Raw genomic sequence first — 27,688 nt, 5'->3', positions numbered from 1 at the left:
TCTCTCTCTCTCTCTCTGTCTCTCTCTCTCTCTGTCTCTCTGTCTCTCTGTCTCTCTCTCTCTGTCTGTGTGTGTGTGCGCGCCTGTCTCTCTCTCTCTCTCTCTCTCTCTCTCTCTCTCTCTCTCTCTCTCTCTCTCTGTGTGTGTGTGTGTGTGTGTGTGTGTGTGTGTATCTGCATGAGTGTGTGTGAAATGAGAGTTCAGGAGCTGGAGGATAAATCACCATATTTTCCACTGACTGTTTTTTTTTTTTTAACCTCGCTAAGGAGTTCATCTCTTCCTAGGTGATATTTCATTAAATGTGTTCCTGTATTCATTCACTCATCTATCAAATGTGTAATGACACTGACTGTGTTCTTGTCGCTGGGGTTATAAGTAGTACACAAAATGGGCTGAAACCCCCAGTCTCATGAGGTTGTCATGTGAGCAGCGGTAACAGCAAGCGCAGCCATGGTGATGAATGGTCTGATGATGCCAAGGGTCAAGGAAAAGAAAGCAGAGAGGGAATTGGTGGCGGGGATTGGGGAGTGGAGGGGGTGAGAGGCAGAGGTGAGGCCCACCACCATAGAATAAGCCCAAACAGAAGTTGTCTGAGCAAAATTACGAATGAAAGAGGAAGGCCAAGAAAGTAGTCAGGGTAAAGGTCCTGAGAATAGAAGGGAGGACGCATGCAAAGGACATAAATGGAGAAGAGCCTGGGGTGTTCTGAGAAGAGAACGGCCAATCGATGTAAGTCCTGGGTGAGCAGGGAGATGAGCTGCGAGGAATGGTTAAAGCAGAACGCAGAGACTCCGTAGGCCTGCGTGAGCATCTGTGTTAGGGTCTTCATTACACAGGAAGTAATGTAAGGGCCGGGAACTAGAGAGTTGTGTGCTCTGCTTCATTTTAATTGATCCATTATGTACATATATGCATATGTACATATATACATGCATGCAGATATATTCTTCTGCATATTTCATGTAGATAGATATACATATGGGGGGCAGATTCTTCTGTGATTTGTAGAATAAACCACAAGGAAGACAAGGTCCAAAAGAGAAAAGAACAGGCTATGAGGACAAATTCAACATTTAAAGGAGGAGTCTTCCGCAGAGGGGCGGGATGTCTAATTAATATGAACGCTGCCTCTGCAGCTGCTTCCTGTATCCTTTTCCTACCCCCACTGAGCCTAAATGCAGGTTCTGCCATGCAGCCTCACATAGGCTACTTCCCTTTGTCTGTGTCTCAGTTTCCCTAACTGTGAAACATGGATGATGCTATTAGACTCTCAAAGCTTGTAGGAAACATGAGAAAATATAAGTCAACCATTCTGGCCAGTTGGCAACACACAGTAGGACCCATGGAAAGATGTGTCACTCTCATTGCTGGTTCTACAGAGGGCCACGATTTGCACTCACAGACCCTCATTTGCTAGTGCGTGAAGATGCTGTAATGAGCAGAGCTGTGTCTTCCTCTTGAAGAATCAGTAGGAGACTGAATGTCAGCCTTCAGTAGGTATGCGTTGAAATGAGTCACTGTCTAATGTCACAGCTGGAATATTCATGAAGGACCTTGGAAAACACAATAAGGTACTCTCGTTTTCCTTTTAAGAAATAAGTAGGTCTGGAGAGATGGCTCAGTGGTTAAGCTCATTGGCTGCTCTTTCAGATGTCCTAAGTTCAATTCCCAGCACTCCCGTGGTGCTTCACAACCACTACAAGATCTGATGTCCCATGGGATCTGATGTCCTCTAGTGTGCAAATATAACACCCATATACATAGAATATATAAACGGATAAAATGTTATTGAAATAAATAAAAAGATTAGGAACTGACCAGTGCCTTAATCCAGGGTATAAATAGAAAAAGGTAATTAAGAATTCCCTGTGATCAAAAGCTTCTTCTCCTCACACTCTGTCTAAAGAGGAACTCTGTAAATATTTGTGCTGCTGATGACATCTAGGGTAACAAATTGGAATGTATAACATCAAATATCAGCAGTTCTGTATCTTAACAATAGAAAAATGTGATGCCCATGCTAACCGAGACCGCACAACCAGCACAAAACTTTATTCATTCAAAGATGCCCAGTCTGGATACTTCAGGAACTCCTAATATTATCCATTAGTCTTTTTGTCTGTCTGTCTGTCTGTCTGTCTGTCTCTGCCTTCGGGGTGCTGCTCTTCTCCTGTTCAACACAGTTATCTCTTCATTTCCTTTTTGAAATCCCTTTGGCATTAAAAAAAGAGGAAGTTCATCTCTTAGTCTTAGCTGGTGGTCATATCAACACTCTGGCGAGCATCCCAGGCTTAGAAAGAAATAACCTTGAGCTGGTTATAGCCTGCTCCCTCATAAAAGCTACAGGTTACCTGACTTTACATCTCTCACTTCAGTGATTCCTCTAACATCATTAAGAACTGTATGACGGGACTTGTTATTTTAGATATGGGTGAATTCCCTTGTTGTTCCTGTACTGTTCTGAGTTGCAGTCACTAGTAGGAGCCAGTGTCTTAGAGCGTTCAAGTTAAGCACTCCTCCTGGATCCAATTCTTGTAACACTGAATAGGTCCTTGTGTTGTTTGGTTTGGTCGGGTCTAGTTTGTTTCCTCTTAAATTTGTTCACAAGCTAGAAGCCATGTAATACTTAATATAGTACTTAAAGACCAAGGAATGTTATAGATCAGCCTTCCAACAGACCCCACAGGTCTGATTTGATGAGAGAATAACATTTTGCCCTTGATATGGCAGTCTTACTGGATCAGAAGGCTTCCTTGCCTTTTTCTTCTCTTTTTTCTTTCCTTTTTATTTTTTTACTTTCTTTTCTTTGTGTACACACATGTGTACATGTCCATGTCTGTGCTCTGTACATGCACACTTGTATGTGTATGTGCATGTGGGGCCAAAGGTCAATTTTTAGAGTCTTCTTCAACTAATCCCCACGTTATTGTTTGAGACAGGGTCTCTCACTCAACCTAAAGACTGATAATCCTGCCAGACCAGCTAGTCAGCAAGTTCAGGGATCCTCCTATTTCTACTTCCCCAGCACTGGTAATTCACAAGCACAGCTCTTTCAGATGGATGCTAGGGGCCAAAATCAGATCATTTTTACAAACCTATCTTTTCATTGCTAGACTACCTCTCCATCCTCCCTTCTTTTGCATTCTATTTCAAAACTTTTAAAAGTTTCTATCAATTCATAAAAGCAACTACTTTGATCATTTTTAAAGACATTCCTTATTTGTCCAGTTTAAATTATGAGGGGAAAAAAGAAGAAGAAGAAAGGCAATATGGGAATGTTGCTGTATCATGAAGCTTCAAGGTGCCTTTAGGAAAGCAGTGTATGTACAATAGAAGTACAAATTACAGAAAGGGACACCTCTGACACTAAGTTTTCTACACACCCACCATCGGGGGTTGACTTGGTATAAAGCCTTATTACTTTAAATTGTGAGCTCTCTGAATCCATTTGGCTACACGGCCCACCACTTTCTATATTGACTCCAAAAAAGGAACCAAAGTAATGTATGAGAGCAAAGTCTAAATTCCTTCTCTTGCCAGAGGCTCTTCCATCAGCCCTTGCCTGAGCAAATACCCCAAAGCTATCCATCCACTCCTGATGGATTGCTGATGGATTCATTCACATTCTTTGTCAAGCACCCAGAATCCTTGAGGGCTTTGGAAGACGTTATCCCGCGATCCTCAGGGACCATGTGCAAAAAATAAAGTTTTACATTTTGTACGTTCTAGAATGAGATAGGTAACTCAGCTTAGAGTGGTGGAAATGGGGAAGTTTCCAAAAAGAACTGGCCCTGGAGTGTAGCTAGTTATCATCCATGATCTATTCATAGAACTTATCCTCAAAATGGGCAGGCCTACAGCTGACCTCTTGATGGCTGATAACAGACTGGGCCAAGTATCTTTTCTTGTGTACGTTGATTGTCTGTGGGTGTGAGTGTGGGTGTTTGTGCACGCATGCACACATGCACACGCGCGCCTGCGTGTGCTCAAGTCACATTGGTACCTGATCACATGTGAGGCCAGATATAAAAACTGAGGTTTCATCCACATTTTGTTTTGTTTTTGATGCAGGATTTCTCACTGGGATTTGGAACTCACTAACCAGCTCCAGATGGGGTTGTCTCCATACCAAGGGCCGGCAGGGTTACAAGTATTTGCATCCACACCAGGCTTCTATTTTGTTTGGGTTTGCGGGTGGGGGGATGGCGAGGAGGGTAGGAGGTTCTGGGAATCTAAATAACTTCCTCAGGCTTGCAAAGCAAGCACCTCACTGACCTAAGTATCCCTTTCTATGTAAACAGTAGCTACTGAAGAGCTTCTCCAGTTCTGCATAACTAAAAAGAACCGGAAGAAACAGAAACAAAGCAAACTGACCCTTGTCACAAGAAGTGCAGGAAGTAGGCAGCTCAAGTAGAACTGCGATCGAGGTTTTTTTTTAAAAGTTCTTGTTCGAGAAAGCCTAGGTAAAGCAAAGACCTTGGCTGTGCCTTGGCCTCACGGTTGAGAGGGGACCAGTCAGGCACATTTCCAAAACCCACTGGCCAGATCGGTCCAGGAGAATTGATGAGCTTTATGTTTGCTGAGAAAAACTCAGAAACTAACCATGGAAGGTTGATGGCATCTAAGAAAGACATCTACTGGCTTCCACGTGATATGCATGTACATGAATACCTGCCCACACATGTGCACAGACACCCTCACTAACACATACTACACACAATAGCAGCACACACTGAGAGGCTAAGGTGAGATTCAGTGAGGAGGCTCTGGATCTCCACCCTGGGAGATTCTTACATGGTCAGAAATAGTTAGAAATAGTAGAAAAGAAGGGCATTGGTAACGCATTTCCCAGTTTCTTCTTCAAAGGAACCAATTAGAGCTAGCTAAATCTGTCAATTAAGCCCCAAACCGTGGAACACAGAGCTTTGGTGCCAAGTCCTGAAATGCTGTGAGGTCACCGTGTGTTGTGATTCAAATTGTTGCTCCCAATCAATCTTCCCCTCAATTTCCTCATCAGCAAAATCGGGATAACCTCGGTGTGACTTGCAAAGCACAGCTAATTAACATTTATGACAAATGAGGAATTACATAACAGGTTATGTAAATGCATAATAGCAGCCAGAACCAAACTGCTTTGCCTGTAGCATTTGACTTGAAAAGAGATCTGAAGAGACAAAGGAAATAAAAGGAATCAAATATGGTGCAAAGCTAAATAAAAAAATTAATCAATCAATAAGCAAAGAATGCAAATGCTATTAAGGACAGGGGTCCTGGGCAAGTGAACTCCCCCCCCAGGGCTATATATAGGTGGGACAAACTCTACAATGGCGTGTAATTATATTTTATAAGCGTCATGCCAAACTCTCATAGTTGAGTCTGGATATGCAATGTATCCACTACCTGAAAGGACTCATGAAATCAGGCAGTTATGCCAAGCATGAAAACCCACTGTTATCCTCCTCTGACTTCTTGCCTTTTTTGTCTACATTGCTGTGCCTAAAGGTCATCCTTTAAACACTGAATATCTCCCACCAGAATTTTCAAAGGGTCATGCATGATAATTGAGTACTTTTATTTAAGAATTAGGGAAAGCAAATGTGATTCAATCTGGTACAAAAAAAAAATCGAATGACCTTGAGGAAGTAAAAAGGGTGACTTGAATTCAAGGAATTCTTTTGAGCTTCCCGTCCTACTGTGCCTTGCTAATACTCTGTTATTATCACTGTTCACTTCACTCTAAGAAGGAGGGGAGATGTTGCTAAGAGAGGATCCAGGACTCCTCAAGGTCACAGTGGTAGACAAGCTAAGTGGGAAAGATTTGCAGTGAGATGCAGGAGACTTATGCAGTATTTTGATCTCTCTCTCTCTCTCTCTCTCTCTCTCTCTCTCTCTCTCTTTCTCTCTCTCTCTCTCTCTCTGTGTGTGTGTGTGTGTGTGTGTGTGTGTGTGTGTGTGTGCAGACTTGATCGCTGGTACAGACTTGCAGGTATGTGAGGTCTTTGGAGGTCAGAGGTCAACATCAGGTGCCATTCATCAAGATGCTGTCCATCTTGTTTCCTTGTTTTTCTGAGACTGTATGCTTCTTTTCCTTGGTCTGAAACTTGCTGATTGTGTTAGGACGGCCAGTAGGTCAATAATCTATATGTCCTACCTATTCAGCACTGGGGTTATAAGGCTGAAGCACCATGCTTTTGGACGGGTTCTGGAAATTGAACTCCGGTCCTCGTATTTGCACGGCAAGCACTTTACCAAGCTACGCACCACCCCCCACCTACTCTTTGAGCTTTGATCAGTCACATTACTGGTTTCATCCTAGGACTTGTGGGTGTTGATATTTACACTGTGTTGTTCTTTTCTTTCCTGTTGTGGAATGCTTTAATGAATCTGTGCGTTATCCTTGTGCAGGGGCCATGCTAATCTCTGTATTGTTCCAGTTTCAGTATATGTATGCTGAAGCAAACATCATTGTATCATTCTTATTCTCTTTGAGCATCTCTAAAATGGAGAGCCATTCTAAGATGATGTTGTCATGTATTCCTGCTTGGCCATCAATGAAATAATGGTATGTCTGAACAGCCACAGGTCTTGGAGTACGTAGACAGAGATGATAACAGCTCCAGCAAGATTAGATGTCTATAGTAAAGATATGAAAACAGTGTGGAGAAGCTGGAGAAGTCACATCCTACAAGGAGTCTGTACTGGCTAGTTTTGTGTGTCAACTTGACACAAGCTGGAGTTATCACAGAAAAATGAGCCTCGGTTGTGAAAATACCTTCATGAGACCCAGCTGTAAGGCATTTTTGTTCAATTAGTGATCAAGGGGGTGAGGACCCAGCCCATTGTGGGTGGTAGTCCCTGAGCTGGTAGTCTTGGGTTCTATAAGAAAGCAAGCTGAGCAAGCCAGGGGAAACAAGCCAGTAAGAAACATCCCTTCATGGCCTCTCCATGAGCTCCTGCTTCCTGACCTGCTTGAGTTCCAGTCCTGACTTGCTTTGGTGATGAAGAGCATGGTAGTAAGTTCAATAAACCCTTTCCTCTCCAACTTGCTTCTTGGTCATGATGTTTGTGCAGGAATAGGAATCCTGACTAAGACAGAGTCTCATCAGGAAACTAAATTGTCCTAGGTGGTAAAAACAAAAGCTACCCACGCATGATGGTTTTTGTGAATTACATGAGAAATGACTCCTCTAACTTCATGTATTTGAACACTTGGTTCCCAGTTGTCAGTACTATTTTGGGAGATTATGCAATGTTTAGTTCATTGAGTATTGGTGGAGAGAGTGAGTCACTAGAGTGGATATTGAAAATCTCTAGCCTCATCCCCTTTTCCAGTTCACTCTCTCTTATTCTGTAAGGTTCAAAGTGAGTCTTAACTACCAGGAGACCCCACAAGTGAGACAGAGAACAGAGTTTGATGCAAACTCAAGAGGTCTATTTTTTTGGGACATCAGGGTTGACTCTCAATCAGCTCCTTGTGGCAAGTGACTGGAAAGTGACCCTGAACGGCTATAACAAACAGTTTTTATACTTTTTAGGGGTACAGGTTACATCAGCAAGGTTACAGTTTAAACTCATTGGCTAAGTATATTGACCTTTGAATCTATTGGCTAACAAGCATATAACATGCATTCAAACTCTATATGGGATCAGAGGGTCAGGTGACTATCAGTCAGTACATTTTTTGGTTTTTCAAGAATGTCCCTGTTTCTCCAGAGATATATGGGTGGAGAATGGAACTTGACCTAGCCTTGGGTGGAGGTGGGAAGCTGGTACTTGGCCTAATCTTGACCTGAGGTGGCGGGTGTAAGGCTGTGGAAAGTCCCTACGCTCCCTCAATTCCTGTGGGTGCTTGAGATGTGATCTCTCGGCTTCTTACCTCTGTCTTCTCCACTATTATGGACTTCTAACCCTCCGGAAGCATAAGTCAAAATAAGCTCTTACATATGTTGCATTGAATCATGGTATTTTATTACAGCTAGAGGTGTGACTGACAGAATGTGCACACTTGTTAGTGTTCTGGAGGCTGAGGCAGGAAGATGGCCAATTCAAACCTAGACTGGAATACGTAGCAGTAACATGCCACACAAAAATGAAAAAGAAAGGAAATTAGGGAAGGAGAAATGAGAGTAGTGAGTGGGGGAATGGAGTAGAGAGGAAGGCGGAGGGGGAAGCAGAAGTAAAATGTTAAAAATATTCATAGTTTGGCATAGTTTTAACTATTAGAATGCATAGTTATTAGACATAACAGCCGTAAAATTCTGAAGCAGGAGTGGGAAATCTGCAGTGCTGGGTCAGGGCAAACCAAACAATCAGAAGTTCCATGGACTATATCTCAGAAGTCTATTATTTAAATCTGAATTCCATGCTCGAATGTCATCTTGATATTTCTGACAAGTGCACGTAAGGATTTTTGACAGTAAGGAAGTTTCCAATATATTTTTACTATATAAGAAATAAATGTAAAATACATAACTGTGTTTCTAAATTGCTACTGTTTATTTTAAGAAATAAAACATTCATCATCTTAAATCCCTGCACTTCTGAGCGCTGATTGCTATGTGCTGGGAGTGAGGGTAGCAGCAAATTATAGTCGACTCTGCAGCGGAGAGAGAATGCAGCTGTTTTTAGTTCTGCTTCTGCAACATCCATGGTGGAATTCAGAATTTACGGAGAGCTGGCTTTTCTCATTTTACTGGCAAAGGAATTGTGAGCTTAATTACCCTCAGGGGTCTTCTGTAAATTATTTCCATAGATCTGGAGAAAGACAATGGCAGAAAATAAACATTCAGCATCATTTTTTTTTGTAATGCAGAAAAAATGTTTTACCTCCACAGAACTCTGTTCTCCACCTCCACCCCGACCCCTTCAGGGGATACGAAGAGAGAAGAGGCCTTTCCAGATCTCTGAACACAATGCTCCTCTATCAGAATCCAGAACATACTTTCCTCTCTCTCCTTTCTCCCACTCTCTTCCGGGAATTTTCATTTACCCTGATCGAGCAGGCCTGACCCGTATAGTTTTTTCCCTCTCTATCACCTCCACACCATTGGCACCTGCATGCTTGGAGAGAGACCCCATGACCTTCCACCTTGCCTTCATTCAGTGATGAACATCTGAGCCATGGGAATAACCATGGTGACAATGGTTAGTGAATGAATTCTTATCTCCTCCCCCCCGTGAAACAATACCCAGGAGCATAATCACATGTGACATTTATTGACTGTTTGCTCTGCCATTACATTTCATTCAGACCCCTTACACATACTGTGAGCAGGCATTATTATACGTATCCCTAATGCAGACCTGGCATGATAGTCCAGAAGTGACAGCAGCTCCCAGTCAAACTAAGGCTATCTGAGCTCAGAGCTCACATTTTTATCCAATTTAGCCTGTTTACCTTCCATAAGAATTTTGCGTCTTGGGGGGAGAATAAGTAGTATAATTTAAACATGGAAAGGAGGGAGGGAGGGAGGGAGGGAAAATGGATCAGGAAGGGTGTCAGCTATCCACCACCTTGCCTTTGGTCAGCTCAACCACTGAAATAAGGAAATCTGATGTTTTGACATGTGACTTTTTCCTGCAGTTCAGGCTGACACCCAAACCCATATTTCACATCTGAAGCCTTGCTGCCTTAGTCAAGTGCACTGAAGGCATCAGCCAGAGTCGATGTCAAATTGTCTTATGAAATTTGCTCAGTTTGAGGAAGCCGTTTAGACTGACAAGTGTTCAAAAGGTAGACAAAGACAGTAGGGGCGAGAGGGAGGGATCTTACCTAGTTTTGAGAAGCTACCACGATGTTCCTTCAACAAGAGCTCTGAAGGTTTTTCCAAAAGCCACCCACTATGCCGGCCATTGTCTGGGAGACGTTTGCATTTTGCCGAAACCCAGTGGTCGTGCTGAGGAATTATATGGTTAATGTGCTAGAAAAGTCTTCATAAAATGGCATTTTCTTTTCCAGGTTTCCAGCCTCCCACACCTGTGCTTGCCAGGTTCTGGTGTGAACACAATGGCCTCCCCGGCACCATCAGATTTCACTGCCAATGAAAAAGCAACAAACCATGTCATAACCACCTCCAGTCTCTTTGAAACCCACCCAGCTGTTTGGGCATTCTAACCAAGCATAGCATTTTCTTTATGTCACTAGGAGAGCAGGTGGCTGCAAAGCAATGAGTGGCACCCAGCCCATTCCCTAACACCACCCTCCTGTGCTGCTTCCTTCCTTCCCATGTGCCGGCTTATTCTGCCTCTCTCTCTACTCTCATTGAGACTACTGTGATACGGAAGTAGATATTTTGCTTCCTACAGACCCAGTGTTAGACCTAAAATGACCCTAAGATAAATCTCGAGCATTCCTCAACCCTTGTAGCTGACTGAATAGGAAACAGTGGTATACAGAATTATGTAAACACTAGATAGCTCGAGGCTATATGTTGTCCTACTGGTTTGCCACTGTGTTATAGACAAGCTGCTTATCTTGTCTATAAGGGCTCTGGACAAGTCATGGTTCTGCCCATGGGTTTCTTTAGTTTATAGGTTTAGTGGTTTAGTTCTTTGAACTCCAACACTACAGGAGCAAAATTTCTCTCTTATTATCTTGGGCTGCAAAACACTAATGGAGATTCAGTAAAATCTTTAATTAAGCACTAAGTGCTGATGCATAGAATCTGAAAGAAGCTAATGTTTGCACTTAATATTCGCATTTATTTTCTTCTAATGAACATCAAAGTAGGTACACTGCGGCACAAAATGGTATGAGATAAATGGCTTCCTATTAGGAAAACAGGAGGCCACTTCTAAGGACCAACAAATGGGTGACAGAGGCAGCAAAGAAAGAAAAACAGATGAACTGCAAGACAATGTAAAACGTCAGTTCTAAGGTTAGGGAGATGACTTCGTAGGAAAGCCCTTACAGGTTGGAGGGCTTAAACTCCCATCCCTAGTACGCACCTAAAGGCCAGTTGCACAGTGGGAATATTTGTCAACATGGTCCGAAATATATATCATATATATATATATATATATATATATATATCATATATATGGTATATACACACACTCACATACCATATATCTATACATATATATATGCATGTGCGTATATATATATACAGATATATATACATACCGTATATATAATGTATACACACACAAAGGGGGTGGAGGGGGAGAGAGAGATGTGTTGTCTGTTCCTGAGATCTGGGTACAGGAAGCAAATAGCACAAAAAATTAAATAGACAAATATTTTTCAGGAGTTCAGACTAAAAAGGTAAGGAAAAGATGAATTAGGGACATCATAATACAGCATAAGAACATAATATAGCATAAGAACAGAGTATGAACTGAAGCTTGACATCAATAACAATGCAGGAACAATCTGACATGGATTTGGGGGCTTTGACTAAACAGTGAGGTAAAACCAGAAAGATATATACATACATACATATATTATTTCATATATATGAAAGAAAAAAATTGCTAAAGCCTTAGAGTCATCATTGGTATTTTCTGTGGTTATATGGGGCTTAATCTTCGTGTACATAAAAGAAATTCTGGTCTGAAATCTGGCAGTAACTGCTTTTTGAAGGTTTTAACTCAGAAGTCTGATTACAATACAGAGATACATGAATGCTTGAGGGGAAATCTTTTATGTAAATTACTGTCACCTAATATTAGGCTAAACCAGTAAGATAAATTCACAAAGTGAACGCATCTGAATTTTCAGAACAGAAATGACCCATGACATTCTTTCTGACAGTATTTCTTATAGCATGTAAGATGTGTCTATATTATTACCATTTAGGTTAGCATTACAGGAGCTTTGGAACTTCACAAGTCAACAGCTAATTTGACTTCCTAGTGGTAGAGAAAGAAAAGGGAAAACAGTCTTGACAGATGTACCCCATGAAAGCAAAGTGCTGAGAATTAAAGAATGCCTCCAATGTTCCTGTCAGTTCCCATTTTCCTCACAAAAGCCTTCTCATAGATGAACAATTTCAGGGTGTTCTGCTTATAAATAGGCCACCTCCCAGATGCTGAGCTGAGGCAGACCACAAGGCTCGCCCCAGGTTTAAAGACTAATAAGAATGGTAAGTCAGACCTGGTTAAAACTGCTCTCACTTACTTACTTATATGAACCAGAATATACCATTCAAGAGACCCACACAGGACAAGGATTCAAGAAAGAGGCTCTGCCTTCCTTGTTACCCACAGAGCACCAGGGACAGTCCCACAGTCCGGTGGAAGTAAATTGTTGCATTTATAGCAGTTCAGATCCTCTGGGTGCCTCATCCGACTAGGAGTATGGCTGCCCTCATACCTCTATATATTACAAGCCAATGAAATCTACATCATAATTTCTGATGCCATAGGCTCTTGGATCAGCATGCTCAGTTCCCAGCTGGGAGTAATCCTGAGGCCCAGCTGAACAAAACAGATCACTAGGGGTGGAGCTCAAAGTTTCTTGGGCTGGCCCTGCTTCCTGTCCTCTTGCTATAGACAAAAATTCAACCAAACCGCTCCACGCTACTGATTCCAAGCCTTCCCTACCGTGACAGATCGTATACCTTTGAACTGTAACCCAAAGAAGAAACAAAGTAAACGTATTAGTCAGGGTTCTCTAGAGTCACAGAACTTCTAGAATATCCCTATATGTTAAGGGAGTTTAGTGTAATGACTTACAGTCTGTAGTTCAACTAACACAATGATGGGCAGCTATAACGGGAAGTCCAAAAGTTTAGTAGTTGCCCAGCCATAAGGCTAATTGTTTTACCTGGTCTTCTGTATAAGCTGGAATCCTGAAGAGGTAAGTTCCAATGGATGTGCTGGCAAGTACGTTACGAGAAGAGCGAGCCTTCCTTCTCCAATGCCCTTATGTAGGCCTCCAGTAGAAGTTATGGCTCAGATTAAAGGTGGGCCACCACACCTGGATGTGGAATTTGCTTTGTCCCAGGCTAACTTTGAACTCACAAATTTGCTTGCCTCAGTTGCCTGGGATTTAAGGCATGCACTACCTTGCCTAGGCCTAAACTTGTTATGGCCACTATGTCTCAAGATCTTCACGTCAAGATCTGGGTCAGAAGCCTGTGTCTTCCAGCTTCAAGATCTGGATCACAGGTACGCCCTCCAAGTCTGGATTGTAGTACTCTCCAGATGTGGTCAAGTTGAAAACCAGGAATGGCCATCAGAGTAAATTAACAAAATAACCCCTCCCTCCTTCAAAGTGCTTTCTGTCACATATTTGGCCACAGAAATGAGAAAGGCGACAAACGTTCTGAGAGTGCTCAATTCTTTTCTTAAAAGCTGAAGCTACTAAATCTTTCACTTCTTCATCTTACCCAGCAGTGACTGAAACAGATGAGTTGAGCTCAATTTCATTTTTGAACTGTGTCAGGACACATGATGATCAGCAGTGTACTTCGGGCATTTGTTGAAAGACCTATGGAGAAATGTAAAGTTTCTATCAGTTTCCACGGGAACAAGAAAGGACAAGTAGAGCTGCACAAGCGAGCCTTTCATAGCTGACATCTTGCCCACTGTCTACAGAAATCAACAAAAGATGTCACTGCCTGCCTGAGATTATCCAGACTGTGTGTGATCTGGCACCATGACAAGTTTCCCAGGGTATTGGGTAGGTGTCAATAGATCTTTAGCCAGAAAATACTAGAATATTTCGTGCAAGCATGAGAAGAGCCAAGCTATTCCTATTCCCTCAATGCTTAGGAACATGTCCTCGAGCCTTCTCTTTGCTAGTCATTCTATGGAGTGCAAAGCCCACACTGCACTTTAAGCTGCCAGGATGAAATGGCGTGCAAAGGGAAAATGGGGCCACTGTGCTGAAGGCAAGGGTAAGAGAAGAGGGCACGTGTAATATGGGAACAGCAGCCGGAAAGCCAGAGTACAATATGAGATGCAACCAGCGAGAGAAACAAAGGGCAGCCCGACAATATTTCACAAATACATTAGGAACAAGACAAAAGAGAATGTGGACCCACTAATTAGTAGGGAGGGAAAACAAATAGCAGATGCATCAGAAGGCTTGAGCTTTTAATACCTATTATGCTCTAGGCTTCACAAAAATGGTTAGCTCTCATCAGAAGCTGAATATAAACGACAGTAATGAGCACGTGGGGAAAGGGAAGGGGGAGCATTTAAATGGAAACCAAACAGATTAGTAACTACTTAGTCAAGCTGGATGGTTTCAAATCGGGACCTGACAGAAGTCATGGTACCAAGTCATAAAAAAGTAGCTCGTGGAATTCGAGTTCCTATTAAACGTGTTCTTTAAAAAGAGGTAAGATTTCAAATGACTCAATAGGAAGAAGTGACAGCCCCAATCTGGACGGATCAAGAGATGGCTGGAAACAAGAGTTTGGACCCTGAGGGGGGAAACCAAGGTCCCCTCTACTATGGAACAGGCCTAGTGAGTTAGAGACAGAAAGTCTAGACCCAAAGCAGAGATAAGGAAGACTCCCCTTTTATCTTTAAAATAAGATATATTCTTCAGAAGTATATTTGTCAAGGTTCTCTATAGTAACCTAAGTTATAGAATGAATCCATAAAAGGGTACAGGGAGGTTGGAGTATTAGGATGACTTACAGGATGTGGTCCAGCTAATCCAACAATGGCTGTCTATGAACAGAAGGTCCAAGAATCCAGTAGTAGTTCAGTCCACGAGACTGGATGTCTCGGCTAGTCTTCAGTATACATGAGAATCCTGAAGAAGTAGACTCCAATGCTAGTGAAGGAATGGACATCCATATATAGGCTTCAAGCAGTAGGCATGGCCCAGACGACAGGTATGTCTTCTCACGTCAAAAGATGTAGATTATAAGTGTGCCTTCCCACCTCAAAGATAAGATGGGAAGTAGATCTTCCTACTTCAAATGAAGCCAAAGTTCTTCATAGTCATGCCCCTCCATTTTTTGGTTTTAGTTCATTCCATATATAGTCAGGTTGATAACCAAGAAGAACCGTCCTAAGAGGGATCACAGATTTTGAGGTCGGCTTGAGCTACTTAGAGTTCAGCATGGAGGGTTGCATGAAGACCCTTCCTAGCATATGAATGTGTGCACTTTTTCCTGTGTATGTTCACCCTTGAATCCAACAGAAAATTCAGAGATCTTGGGTTATGGCTAAGCCTAGTTCACATGAAAATATTACCCGGACTCTTGAATAAACATGTGAACCATCAGTATTAAAGTAGAATTGAGATTTTGGGCCTCACACTATTCATATATTATCACCAAAGGAAACAGTCACATGCACTGGAAATATTCCTTAAGCTTCATTTTAAGTTGTTTCCAAAGAGATTTACTTTCTGTTAGATCTCTCAGGCTGTCCAAATATCCAAAAATAAACTGAAGCTGGTCTATAGGAGGGTTTCTGGCAGCTAAAGAAAGTCCAGCATTCCTCAGGAATTTGTGAAACCAGTTCCCAGCTGCCAAAAGGAGCTGTTTCCCTTACCTCTGGCAGAAAGAACATAGGTCTCTACTGACATATATCTGTGAATGAATATTAAAACCCATTCTGACCTCCAGGCTTCCTCAGTCCATACTCACAAGCACTTGTTATACATCTCAAAGCTTCCATGTAAGCATGCTGGTGTTTTACTACTGTACCCACCCCCATTTATTATATTTATAATGGCAAGGTTTTATTCCCTGCTCTACATTCTGGCTCTCTCTCTCTCTCTCTCTCTCTCTCTCTCTCTCTCTCTCTCTCTCTCTCTCTCTCTCTCTGTGTGTGTGTGTGTGTGTGTGTGTGTGTGTGTGGTGTGTGTGTGTGTTTATCCCTCCCTCCTTCTCTTCCCTCTCTCATATATAGACACATATATGTTCATATGTGTAATTTTACTACCTCTTATCTCTCTATCTCTGTGAGTGTCTGTACACACACGCTATTCTTTATCTCTTTTTAAAAGTTATTTTTATTAATTATTTGGAAATCTCATACCATAAGCCTGATGGTACTCAACTCTAAGTCTTCCCATGTCCTCCCCACTTCTCATATGACCGCCTCCCATGGAAAAGAACAAGAAAAAGAAAAAAACAAGTCCATTTTGTGTGATCCATACATTCACTTGAACATGGTCAAATGTTTAGTGGTCAACACCACCCCCCAAGAGAGGATGGGTGTTTCTGGGCCTGTACCAGCTGCAAAAAGTCATTTGGGGCAGTGAAGAAGGGGGCAGCTCTCCTACCAGGGGTAGTGACAACTTTCCTGTGCCCACAGACATTAAAATGGCTTCAGCTGGCAACCTCATAGGCTTTGATGGTGGCATATGCCACAGGGTCATGGACATCAACTAACGTTGACTCTTGGCGATGTCAGGGCCATTGATCAGCTAACGGGCCTCAGTGAGAGTGTGGGCCACAGGCCTCATCATGGCCTCATGGCTACACATGCTTCTCACATTGGGATGGTCCCTGAGGCAGCTAAGCCTGAGGACATCACTGAGACATCAGGCAGCAGCCCAGACTGCATATGTCAGGCTTCAGGTGGACAGGGGCGACCACATGGACCATCAACCCAACATGTCCTCTGGTGGTTATGCCAGACTCTGACTTTCCTTCAAGGAAGTCCAATTCAGAAAGTGAGCCTCTCTTCATCTCAGCAGGCTTCCCACAATTCCCAAAGCCAAGGGAATCAATCCTGCACCCAGTGGGTCTCAGGTTCCCCAGCTGAGTCTGCATCTCCATGAGCTCTAAGCTGTTGTACTGGTCAATGAGAACATGTCCAGCAGCCTTCTCTCTCCCATCACCATCACCATATCTCCAGTTCTACCTCCTTCCCTTGCACAGAAATCCACTCCATTTTTCTATCTTTCCCATCTCTCTATCACATTTGTTCATTACAGTGGCACCCGCCTGTCTTCGCATCTCCTCCTTTTCTTGATGTCTCGCCATTTCTACTATTCTCTCCTGCTTCCCTGGCCCTAGCTATGCCCTGTCTGTTAGCCATGTTCATTCTACTTCTCCATCTCTCTGCTGGACTCTTCTAGATGCCTCTGGTTGATTTCTGTCTCACAGCTACATAAAACCCTTAACTATACCATGGAGAGGTCATGTTGGCATTTTCTTTTTCTGGGCCTCTTTAAATTCTTCCAGAAGAAAGTTAAGGATACTCTTTAGAAATAATTTTCTAAATAATTTTCTTCAAGAATGGGTAGGCATGTTTAGTTTTTATTTGGGGAATTTTGAACATAGTAGTTGGCCTTCTATCAAAGAAGCATCCTAATAAACACAAAGGCACATCTCTCACTATCACTATGTTAGGAGACTTTGTTTTTGCACGTGAACTGTGAATTTCTTGAAGAAGGGCGATACAGATCATCTATTTAGAAGCAAGAGTCTCATAGGGTGTCTGAGTGGTAACATGGTATGGCTTGTATCTGAAAACCGAGTGTTCTCGTCCTGATAGAGAAAGTTCTCTGGAGATGGTGTACTTCCTTCTCTATTTTTAATTTATATATTTATAGAGAACATCATTGTATCTCATGCACATTTATATACATATTCAGTTAAAACCTCACCTGTCATCTTTTCAAATGCTATTATACATTCAGAAAGAATATGTAAAATACATTTTGACACTTTCCAATTCTACTGTAAAGTACTCATTGCTCCCATCCTGCTCTGCCAGAGTGGCCTCCTCTTACCTAAAGGCAACTTTGTAGCTGTGGCCATCTCCTCAGTGACCATCTCCAAGATCCAATCACTTTCATCTTGCTCTTTGATGAGTCTAATATTTTAACATTACACAAGTGCCTAAGATAATAAGGATTTTTTTCTGACCCTTGTTTATTTCATTTACCATAATGCCCTTCTGGTTTGAAGCAAATGACAGGACTTCTTTCTTTTCTGTGGCCAAACAAGATCCCACTGTACATACCTAGTCTCCATTCTTTTTTTTTTCTTCTTTTTTTCTTTTTTTGGAGCTGGGGACAGAACCCAGGGCCTTGCGCTTGCTAGGTAAGCACTCTACCACTGAGCTAAATTCCCAACCCTCCTAGTCTCCATTCTTTTGCATGTCGAGGGACACGAGGCTGTTCAGTTCCATATCATGTCTGGTATATACAATGTTGCCATGAACACAGCATGTGAACGCTCCTTCAGCATCCTCATATCCTTTGGATATATATCCAGGGATATGATTTTGTTCGTTTTTTAAAAGAAATCTTCTTATTATTTCCATCACGGCTGTACTAGTTTATATTCCTACCAACAATACCCTAGGGTTCCATTTTCTCCACATCCTTTTTCTTCTGACACAGTCACTAGTGGATCCACGAACAAGGAGAAGCTTATAAGCAGGGATCCATGGAAACTATCCTCAGTAGCTAAGGAAGACTTCTTTGACTTATCCACCTCCTTCATCCAGGTGCTTCTACCATGGAGAAGCCAACACATGGGCTTGTTGCTATTGATTAGACAGATATTTGTCTTGAAAGGGATGTCTGGTGGTGTCGTTTCCTCTATTCTTCAAGGAAACAACATACCAAGGCCATATGGCAAGGTGGTAAGTAGATGTTTTCTACTTACTGAGTAATCTTAGACACTTGTCCTTCAGATGGCTAGCTCACTACAAAGTGTTTTACCAAGCTAGCTAACCATATTTTATTTCAATTCACAGATAATTAAATTTTTGCAACTATCCTCACTTATTTATTTATTTATTTAATGGTCACAAAGTTAATGTGTCAACACAAAAAAGGTGACTTTTTTAAGCTTTCTGGAAGAAGAGGGTAAAAACAGAAGATGTAAAGACTAAAAGGCACAGGTTACCTGGAGAACTTAAAGAGGCCAACACAATGGCTTAGAAAGGTGGCCATGGGCAACAGATACTGCTGTGATGCTTCGCAATCCTCTATGAGATGGTTGACACTGACAATAAGAATTATTGCAGATGGCACCCTCGGGCAACACACGCTGCCTACATAACAAGAACTCAGTCTCAAGCTTGGGGAACTGATTTTTTAAACGAAAATATGAATATGTTAATCTATCCTCTCCCAATCAGCAGGAGGCTAAGAGTGAGAAATTCCACAGCATGCCTGTCTGCAGCCCACATTTGTGTCCCATCCTTCTCCATTCTGAGGACTGAGATGGTAATGAAAGCACTCAGCTCACAGCCATGTCTGCTCATTAGCATGTATTAGGAAATAAGTGAGTCAAGAAAGTGAATCATTCATCTGCGAGTCCCTTCTTTGAGAGAGACCTAAAGAAAGGACTATTTATCTTTTAACTTTAAAAAATGAATTTTCATTCAAACAATGTTTTCGTTATTATTGTTAATGTTATTTTGACACGACCAGCTCCCCAGGAGTAGTTAGTGTAGTATAGTGGAGGGTGCTAATTGAGGGAAACTTGATTTTTGTTTCATCTAACAAAAAGTAGCTCTTATTGTTATTAATTTTTTTTACAAATTACCCATAATTACAATTGTCTGGAGAATGTCTTATCAGCCTGAGAGGGACAGAAATAAGCTAGACACACAATAGCACTTCCTAGCCTCTGATTTAGATGTGTATGCTCATTAATGGAAATGTAAATTAGCATTCTAGCAGTTTTAGTCCATGTCATTTTGGGCAGACTAACTGCTGATGACTAATATGTAGCAAACTTGGCCAGCAGTGTCTAAACAGTGGACCTAGTATATTATTTTGAATGACAGGAGATTCTCCCCGTTTCACTATCTCAATGCTTGTTTATAAACCAGTAAGTAGCTGTTGTGTTTTTGTTCTGTATTGTTTCATTTTTTTTCTATAATCTTGAAGAGTGAGAAGGGAGTGGTGATTTGTGCTTTGAAGACCTCTCATTTTATCAGTTACACCTTCTAGCAACTTTCACATTTGATCACTTGAAATACTGAAACAGCCTCATCTCAAGGAAAACACTAAGACATCCCAGCATTCAGATGAAGAGGTAGCAGAAAAGTGTGCTGACTTTTCCCACAAAGGCCATGGCTGAGTCTCCTCTAACAAAAGACTGACAAACTATGACAACTTTAGTTCATTTAGGTATTAGATAACTCAGAAGCCTTCAAAAGGAAGACTCATAGACCCAGAGGAAAGTGGCCATATGTGGATTTGATGAAGCACAAGGGGCAGCCATGGCAAAATCCAAAAAGCCCAAAAGTATATGTGAGAACGCCCACAGACTTGAAGGAGAACAGCTCCTGTCTGTTCAGTTTATTTTTGTCCTATCTGTGTATACTCCTTCCTGCTAAGTATCCTGCAGAACCCCTTCTGGAATAAAGGTCTTCTGATCTACTCCCAGACAAAGGAGGTCACAGAAGTTCTCTAAGGCCAGTGCAACACAGAAGCAGTAGTATTTTTAGGCCTTATATCTTTCTTTGGGTAAAATGGGTTTTGCTTTCTATGACTTACCTTGGGAAAAGGGTCATTCTGCTTTCTGTGACTCACTTCAGAGAGGAATAAAAGCTGAGAAAAGGAGGGCAGAGGAAACCAGAAAGCCCTTGGTTCTTGGGCTGTTTCTGACACCTTCCAATGTGCTTTAATTCAAAGTACTTGGCATGCCAAAGTGTCTTCCTTTGTAGTATCGTTTTCTTAGTCTCAACAATGACGGACTCTCTGCCCCAATGTCTGAGTCCCTGACTTTACATGGGATATAGAAAATGCCAGTTTCTCCAAACTGTGGCTTAACTAGTAATTTACAAGTACTCTCCATTCTCCAGAGAGTGCAGTCTTTTAGAAGCTAGTCAGTTTGGATGCCCAGGTAGGATATAGGAGGAATTGTTCAAATTTCCAGTTAATAGCAGAGGTTCAATCTCTCTGTCTGTCTCTCTCTTTCCCCCTCTGCCCTTCCGCTTCTCTCTTTGTCTCATTATCTCTCTTGTTCTCTCATTCTCTCATACACACACACACACACACACACACACACACACACACACACACAAATCAAAGACAACTATTTTTGGTTTTTCATTCTACAACTTTAAATTTCTTTCAGGGTGGTACAGGCCATATGTGCATATGATAGCCCGACAACATGTAGGATTCAGTTCTTTCCTGCTACCATATAGCTCCTAAGATATCAAATTCAGGTTGTCAACCTTAATAGCCAGTACCTTTGCCCACTGAGTCATCTTGCTAGCTCTAGGATGACTAATTCAGTATCTTGATGCCATCACTCTATGGACTTCAAGTTATAGAGGTGATGGTTGAGAAATGGGACCATTCTCAGTTGCTATGCATCGATCACATGCTGATACGTGGCTGCTTACAATGTGTTTGGACATAGCAGACACTGAGATGGGCAGGCAGAATGAAAGGGCACAGGTTTCCAAAGCAGCCAATGCACCATGCTACTCATTAATTCTATCACAAACTACTTTCAGTGTGCACTTCGCACTGTCCTTTTATTCCAGATGTAAACTGGAATGGTCTTTCTCAATGTCCTGTCTTCCAATTACGTAGGAGTAAACCAGAGGGTGGACCTACACCTGCAGCTAACGACTGTTCACAGTATTTGTAATGCAAACCAGCTAATTAAGAGGATGGTCAAGTGGGAGTTTTCTGCTGATATTAGCATAGAAAATGAGGGCCGTGTCTCTGTATGCATTTAGACTTACAGCATCAGCAAGTGAGCAACAAATACACGATCCAACACCAATCTATAGAGAATAAGCTAGCCATGTCTCTAACCAAAAGCCTTTGGATTGGCATCCACTGACAGTCATTCATCATCTTAGTCTGGCCCTGATGGAAGAAAGTGCTTGTCGCCAGGTTCAGTCATGAATGTGGTCAACAAGACTAGTCTGAAGGCCCTCGGCATGTTGCGGTACTCCAACCCCCCTTTGGGATCACATTTGTATTAGCCTTAGTATTGCATGAATATGATGAGTGGGAAGATACGCCTAGGACTGACTGGACCCTGGAAAGCCTGAAGTGAAGGTGTTGGGTGAAAACATACCCATTTTCAATTGTAATTTGAAGTGGCTTCATGGCCAACGCTGTGTATGATACTCCTATTCTTCATGATGGGCAACTTCTGGCCCATCCTATACCGTTATTTCAGTTGTGCTCAACTGGGCAGAGTCTGTTCGGTGGCATCTAGTTGGTACTACTCTAAAATTCCTTCACCACAGATTTCAAAAGTCTTTAGGAATCATTTGTTCCAATGATTTAATTAAAATTTAAGCCACACATCTGTTTGGAAACATATCAACAGAGACAAAGATGCTTGTTCATGGGCTGGTGATTGACAAGGGGAACAGATTGACTTGGCGTTTATGTGGAACTCATTAATCTTTTTCAAGTACATCCTGGGGAAACATGGAGTTCTCCCAACAAGCTGTTATGAAAATAGCACTTTCATCTTGTATAGTTGGAATCCTAGTTACAAAGGAAGTCAGAGTTAAGGAGAGCGGACCCACTGCTGGAACAATGTTGTTTTGAGAATTTGCTCTATAATATTGACAATGACAAGACTCTTGTATATGAGACCACCAAACTTGCTCTAGTTAGTAGTTTATTCGCTTACTTATTCTTGACCAGCCTGTCCTGGAACTAACAATTCTCTTTTCTCAGATTCTTGCGTATTAGGGTGACAGCCACATTGCTGGGCTACTGTAGTCATGAGAGCTAGCTAGAATATGACCAAGTCCCAGCGCAGTCTTAGCCTTGCACATGTTAAATGTTGATCCCTGACTGTGATTTTATCTCTTGTTTAAGCAGCATCACTTTGTGCTTCAAAAGAAAACTCACGAGAGATCTTGGAGATGTCTAAGTCATTATGGTATGTCCTTGAGAAATTCCATACCTAAATGATATAGGAGGTAAAAGATTAAAGATAGATAGTGATCATTCCAAATAAAGTGTAAATATGGGGGCATCCATCCTGAAGAAGAAAGACACCCTCTAAGTCTCAGCAGGAGAGAGAGAGAGGGCTGATGGGAATTTCCATGAATTTAGCATTTCTGGCTTTGTTCTGGCTTTGAATGCTGTCTCTGCACATTTAAATTCATCTTATTTCAGAATGCTGGATTCGTAACAGAGAAAAAAAATGGTGCAGATGGCTAAATTATCCTCACTTGTTTGAAACCATGACAACTTACCATAATATAGCTTTAAACACCTGAAATTAATTAGAGGGAGAACATTTAAACATGGAGAGCAGGATTTACAGTATGGGATTAAATACAGAGACGTGTTTTGATTTTAGGCTGTCATTTATTATTTTACCTATAAATGTTGATCAAACAGTTTATTTTGTCTTAATAAAGGATATTTCAAGGAACATGGGGGAAAATCCCTGCCTAAGATTCTAAACATAGGCATTTTTAGAAACCTAGGGGTGAATTTTTCTTTTAATCATGATATAGACATTTCAGTGAGTGTCTTATATTTCTATTGCTGTGTTAAAACATCATAGCCAAAGCAACTTGGAGAAGAACGAATTTGTTTTATATCACAGTTTATCCAGGGAAGTTGGGGCAGAAACTCAAGGCAGAAACTTGAAGTCAAGAACCGAAGCAGAGGCCATAGAGGGGTTGGATTATTAGATTGTTCCTCATGGCTTTCTGAGCCTCCTTTCTTAAAGTCTAGGACCGCCTTCTGAGGGGCACACCAGCCACACAAGAACAGGCCACATTAATCATTAATCAAACCCTGTGGTGACTTACAGGCCAATCATATGGAATCACCCTCTCAGATGATTTTAGCTTGTAGCCAATTGACACAAAACTAACCAACACAGTAATTTTTGTGGGGAAACAGGAAAATGCATTAACAATTTTTAAGGACCTATCATCCATAAATCACTAATTTTACATATTATCCCCTAACATTACTTCAGGTTCTTCAGGCATGCAAGGTTAGACTTGTCACAGTAAACCAAGGGAAATAAATCTCAGGATAATGGAGTCAGATAAGTACTGATTTGAACCTTGACTCCATAGATGACTAGCTGCATGGTCTTGAACCAATAGCTTAACCACTGAGATGCACAGAAAAGAGTCATAATGAGAGAGAAAGAAGACCAGACATGATGGTACATGCCTTTGCAGACACAGAAGATTTTCAGTGTGACTCAAGCTGTGTTCAATTTCAGATGCTGCTGACTATCCTGGAAAAGAGTTGGGGTCCAGAAAAGAGCTGAGGCACACAGATAGATATTTAGACTCTAATGGTAGATATCACTTATATCTAAAATGAAATAACATTACCAAGGATATCAGCAACAATAAAAAAGAATAGCACCGAACATAACGTAAAGATTAATCAGTCAACAATGAAAGAAACTGAGCAAGTCAAGACTGAGATAGAGTACCAAGATGCCGCCATGGTTCGAAGTATTTGGAATAGAAACAAAGGTTGTATAATGGCCAAAAAAGATCAAGACAAAAAAATTGCTTTGGACTTATAAGGAACACTTAGAGGAAAAGTAGAGATGGAGGCCAATTGTGGAAAGGTTAGGAACAAATAGAGGAAGAAAAAAAAAATCAAGCAGTAACTGTTGAAACACTTTCAAGAAGTTTAAAGTGAAAGATCACAACGATTTGAGACAATCCAAAACAGCTTTTAAAGATATAAAATATAAGTAGTCAGGTTCCAAGGGTACCCCATGCCCTCCCACAAAAGGTAGGCCCACTGACTTGGTCCAGATTTGACCAACTACTATGCTAGTGCTAGGCTCAGCTCAGGATGGATTTGAAAGATTTCTGGTGCTTCAATAAAAGCCAGTTGTTCCTTGGGAATTTGTGAAACAGAATCCTGCCTGCCAAAAGAAGCCATTTCCCTTGCCTCTGACAAAAGGTACATGTGTCCCTCTATTGGCATATACCTTTGGTGTCTAATGGCGTATCAAAGTCCGCGTAGGAACCTCCAGGCTCCTATAGTACGCACTCACAAGTACCTACCACACATTTCACAGTCCATACTAGCATCCTTGCCTTTCTTGTCTCCCCAACTCTTCCACAGCTCCTCCCCCACTATTCTAACTACGTTGCTAGGTCCCAGACTGTTATAGTACACAGGCTTCCTCCCAGATACCCAGTCCTTCTGTATATAAAGGCAAGGCTTTCCCCTGGTCCCACCCATTATCTTCTTCTCTCCTTTTCCCCTTCCCTTCCCTTCCCTTCCCTTCCCTCCCTTCCCTCCCCTTCCCTTCCCTCCCTCCCCTCCCTTCCCTCCCCTTCCCTTCCTCCCCTTCCCTTCCCTTCCCTTTCCTTCCCTTCCTCCCCCGTCTCCCCGCTCTCCCTCCCTCCCTCCATTTCCCCATCTCTCTTCCTCTCTAGTCCAGTCTGCTTCTTTCTCTCTTTGCTCTGGATTCTTCCAGCTGGCTCTGTTGTTTCTCTTTCTTTCTTACCCACAATAAAAATGTTTCCCCTAATCATGGAGTGACCATCTCAGTGGTTTCTTTACACATCCTCACAAGTTTATTTTGCTGATGGGGCTAAACCATGGAGAGAAGAAGAAACCGATCATATTTCCAATCAGTCCGGGAGGAAGTAAAGCCAGGAACACAGCTGTAGGTTAATCTTGGAAAGCAAAACTTTTTAAGCCAGGGAGCTGGAGATAAATTGTATAATGGCTGGATAGATTGAAAACATGGGTTCCACACTGTATCACAGTTTTTCTTTCCTCATTTATCTATAGTCCTGTGTTCATCTCTTCTATTTTCCAGAAATCAACTTAAAATCTTGTCAGAGCAGAAGAAAATGGACTCATTTTTAGGAAATGGTTAACTTCAGGCCATTGAATTCTTTTTCAGGAACAATCATCACTACAATCCCAGTACATCATTATGGTCCCAAAGAAGTGTCTTCCCCCAGAGAGAGAGAGAGAGAGAGAGAGAGAGAGAGAGAGAGAGAGAGAGAGAGAGAGAGACTTATTTCATCCCCAGTCACACTAAATATAATGTAAGGTACTTACTACTTGAGTGGACCTTTAGAGATCTTCTTTATAAACAGGATAATTTTAAAGTAAATGTGTGCTAATACCATGGATTAGGTAGTAATGCCACAGAACTCATGAAAAAGATCATTTAAAAAAAAAGAGAGAGAGAGAGAGAAATAAAAAAGAGACTAGTATCTTGTTGGAGAGATCTTATTTTGCCTAGTACTTTAATTATCACTTTTCAACCAGTTATAGAGGGACCTACCCATGAATCATGCAGTATTCAACACAAGATGGAGAAATAAAATAAGTCATGAAAATTCATAGCATGCAGGAAGATGTAAAATATTCAGGACCACACAGTTTGTGCACTTTGGGCATTGTTTCCAGGTATAGGGGTTTGGGGGCATAGGTCTGTTCCATCAAAAACAGTGAGATGCAGGGCTGGCATGGGATGGTTCAGTCAGCAAAGTGTTCATGCAAAGACATGAGGTTTGGAATCTGAATCCTCAGAACCTTATCAAAGTCAGATGTGGGAGTACACATCTGCAACCTCATTGCTCCAAGAGCAAGATGAGAGGTGATGCCTTAGTCAGGGTTCTATTGCTGTGAAGAAACACCATGACCATAGCAACTCTTATAAGAGAAAGCACTTAAATGGGGCTTGCTTACAGGTCCATTAACATCATGGTGGAGAACATGGTAACACTCAGGTAGATATGGTTTTGGAGAAGTATCTGAGAGTTCTACATCTGGACCTGCAGGCAACAACAGGAAGAGAGGAGACATTGGGCCTGGTTTGGGGTTTTGAAACCCCAAAGCCCACCCCCAGTGACATACTTCCCTCACCAAGCCCACACCTATTCTGTCAAGGCCGTGCCTAATCTTTTTCAAATAATGTACTCCTTGATGACTGAATATTCAATATATGTGCTTACAGAGGTCAGTCTTATTCAAACCACCACAAGTAGGGATGTGAGAATTTTCAGGAGCTCTCAGACCAGTTAGTCTGGAAGATGCAGCAAGAAACAAGAAAAAGGAGAATCTGAAAAACACGGAGAAAGGCAAAGAGCAGCACCAGAGGTTGTCTTCTGACCTACACACACACTATGACCTGCATGCACTTGCACCTGCATATGTTTTCACACTGAATAGGCACATACTGTACACACACACACACACGCACGCACGCACGCACGCACACACACACACACACACACACAATGGATGAGTTACCTTATAGCTTCTATGGGATGGTTAGGTAGCATTGTTTGAATGGTCTAGTGGAAAATTTAAAGTCAATTTTTGAGAATGAGCAGGAACTGGTCTCATTGATAAGGAGAGCTGCTTTCTTAAAGGACCTTACCCACAGAAACAGGATGAGAAGCAGAAGGGCCCAATGGTTGAGCCACCTGAGCCCTCCAACATGCACGCGCATGCACGCACGCACACACACACACACATACACACCTTAGTTTTTAGCCAATGTCATGGCATCCCGTTATATTAAGCCTTAACTCCAGAGAAAGAGAGAGAGAGAGAGAGAGAGAGAGAGAGAGAGAGAGAGAGAGAGAGAGAGAGAGTCCCTCACTGGACCTGGACCTCCCTGACGGGCTAGGCAGGCTGGCTATTGAACCCCACATATCTGTTGCCTCAGTGGTGAGGTTATAAACGTATGTCACTGTGCCTCCCTTTTCTATGCATGCTGGAGATGAGCTCTGGTCCTCACGATTGTTAGGCAGGTACAGATGAGCTTTCTTGCCAGCCCTAACAGAAAATGTAGTATGAAGAAGTATTTCCTGGGTAACTAAATAGTAAAAAGAGAGTACT

At 41.9% G+C, this 27,688-nt stretch overlaps 1 protein-coding gene and 1 non-coding gene across 3 annotated transcripts in view; one reads left to right on the top strand and one right to left on the bottom strand.

Annotated features, from left to right (window-relative positions):
- Positions 1-27,688, top strand: part of Celf2 (CUGBP Elav-like family member 2) — an 821,906-nt gene that overhangs the window by 42,009 nt on the left and 752,209 nt on the right. The gene's annotated exons all lie outside the window — the stretch shown is intronic.
- LOC116884121 lies at positions 6,360-6,461 on the bottom strand. Its single transcript, XR_004385851.1, has one exon. It is a non-coding gene; the product is annotated as a U6 spliceosomal RNA (small nuclear RNA).

The sequence above is a fragment of the Rattus rattus genome, chromosome 14 (assembly GCF_011064425.1).
Source record: "Rattus rattus isolate New Zealand chromosome 14, Rrattus_CSIRO_v1, whole genome shotgun sequence".
Lineage (NCBI taxonomy): Eukaryota > Metazoa > Chordata > Mammalia > Rodentia > Muridae > Rattus > Rattus rattus.
This window is presented reverse-complemented; position numbering and strand designations above follow the sequence as displayed.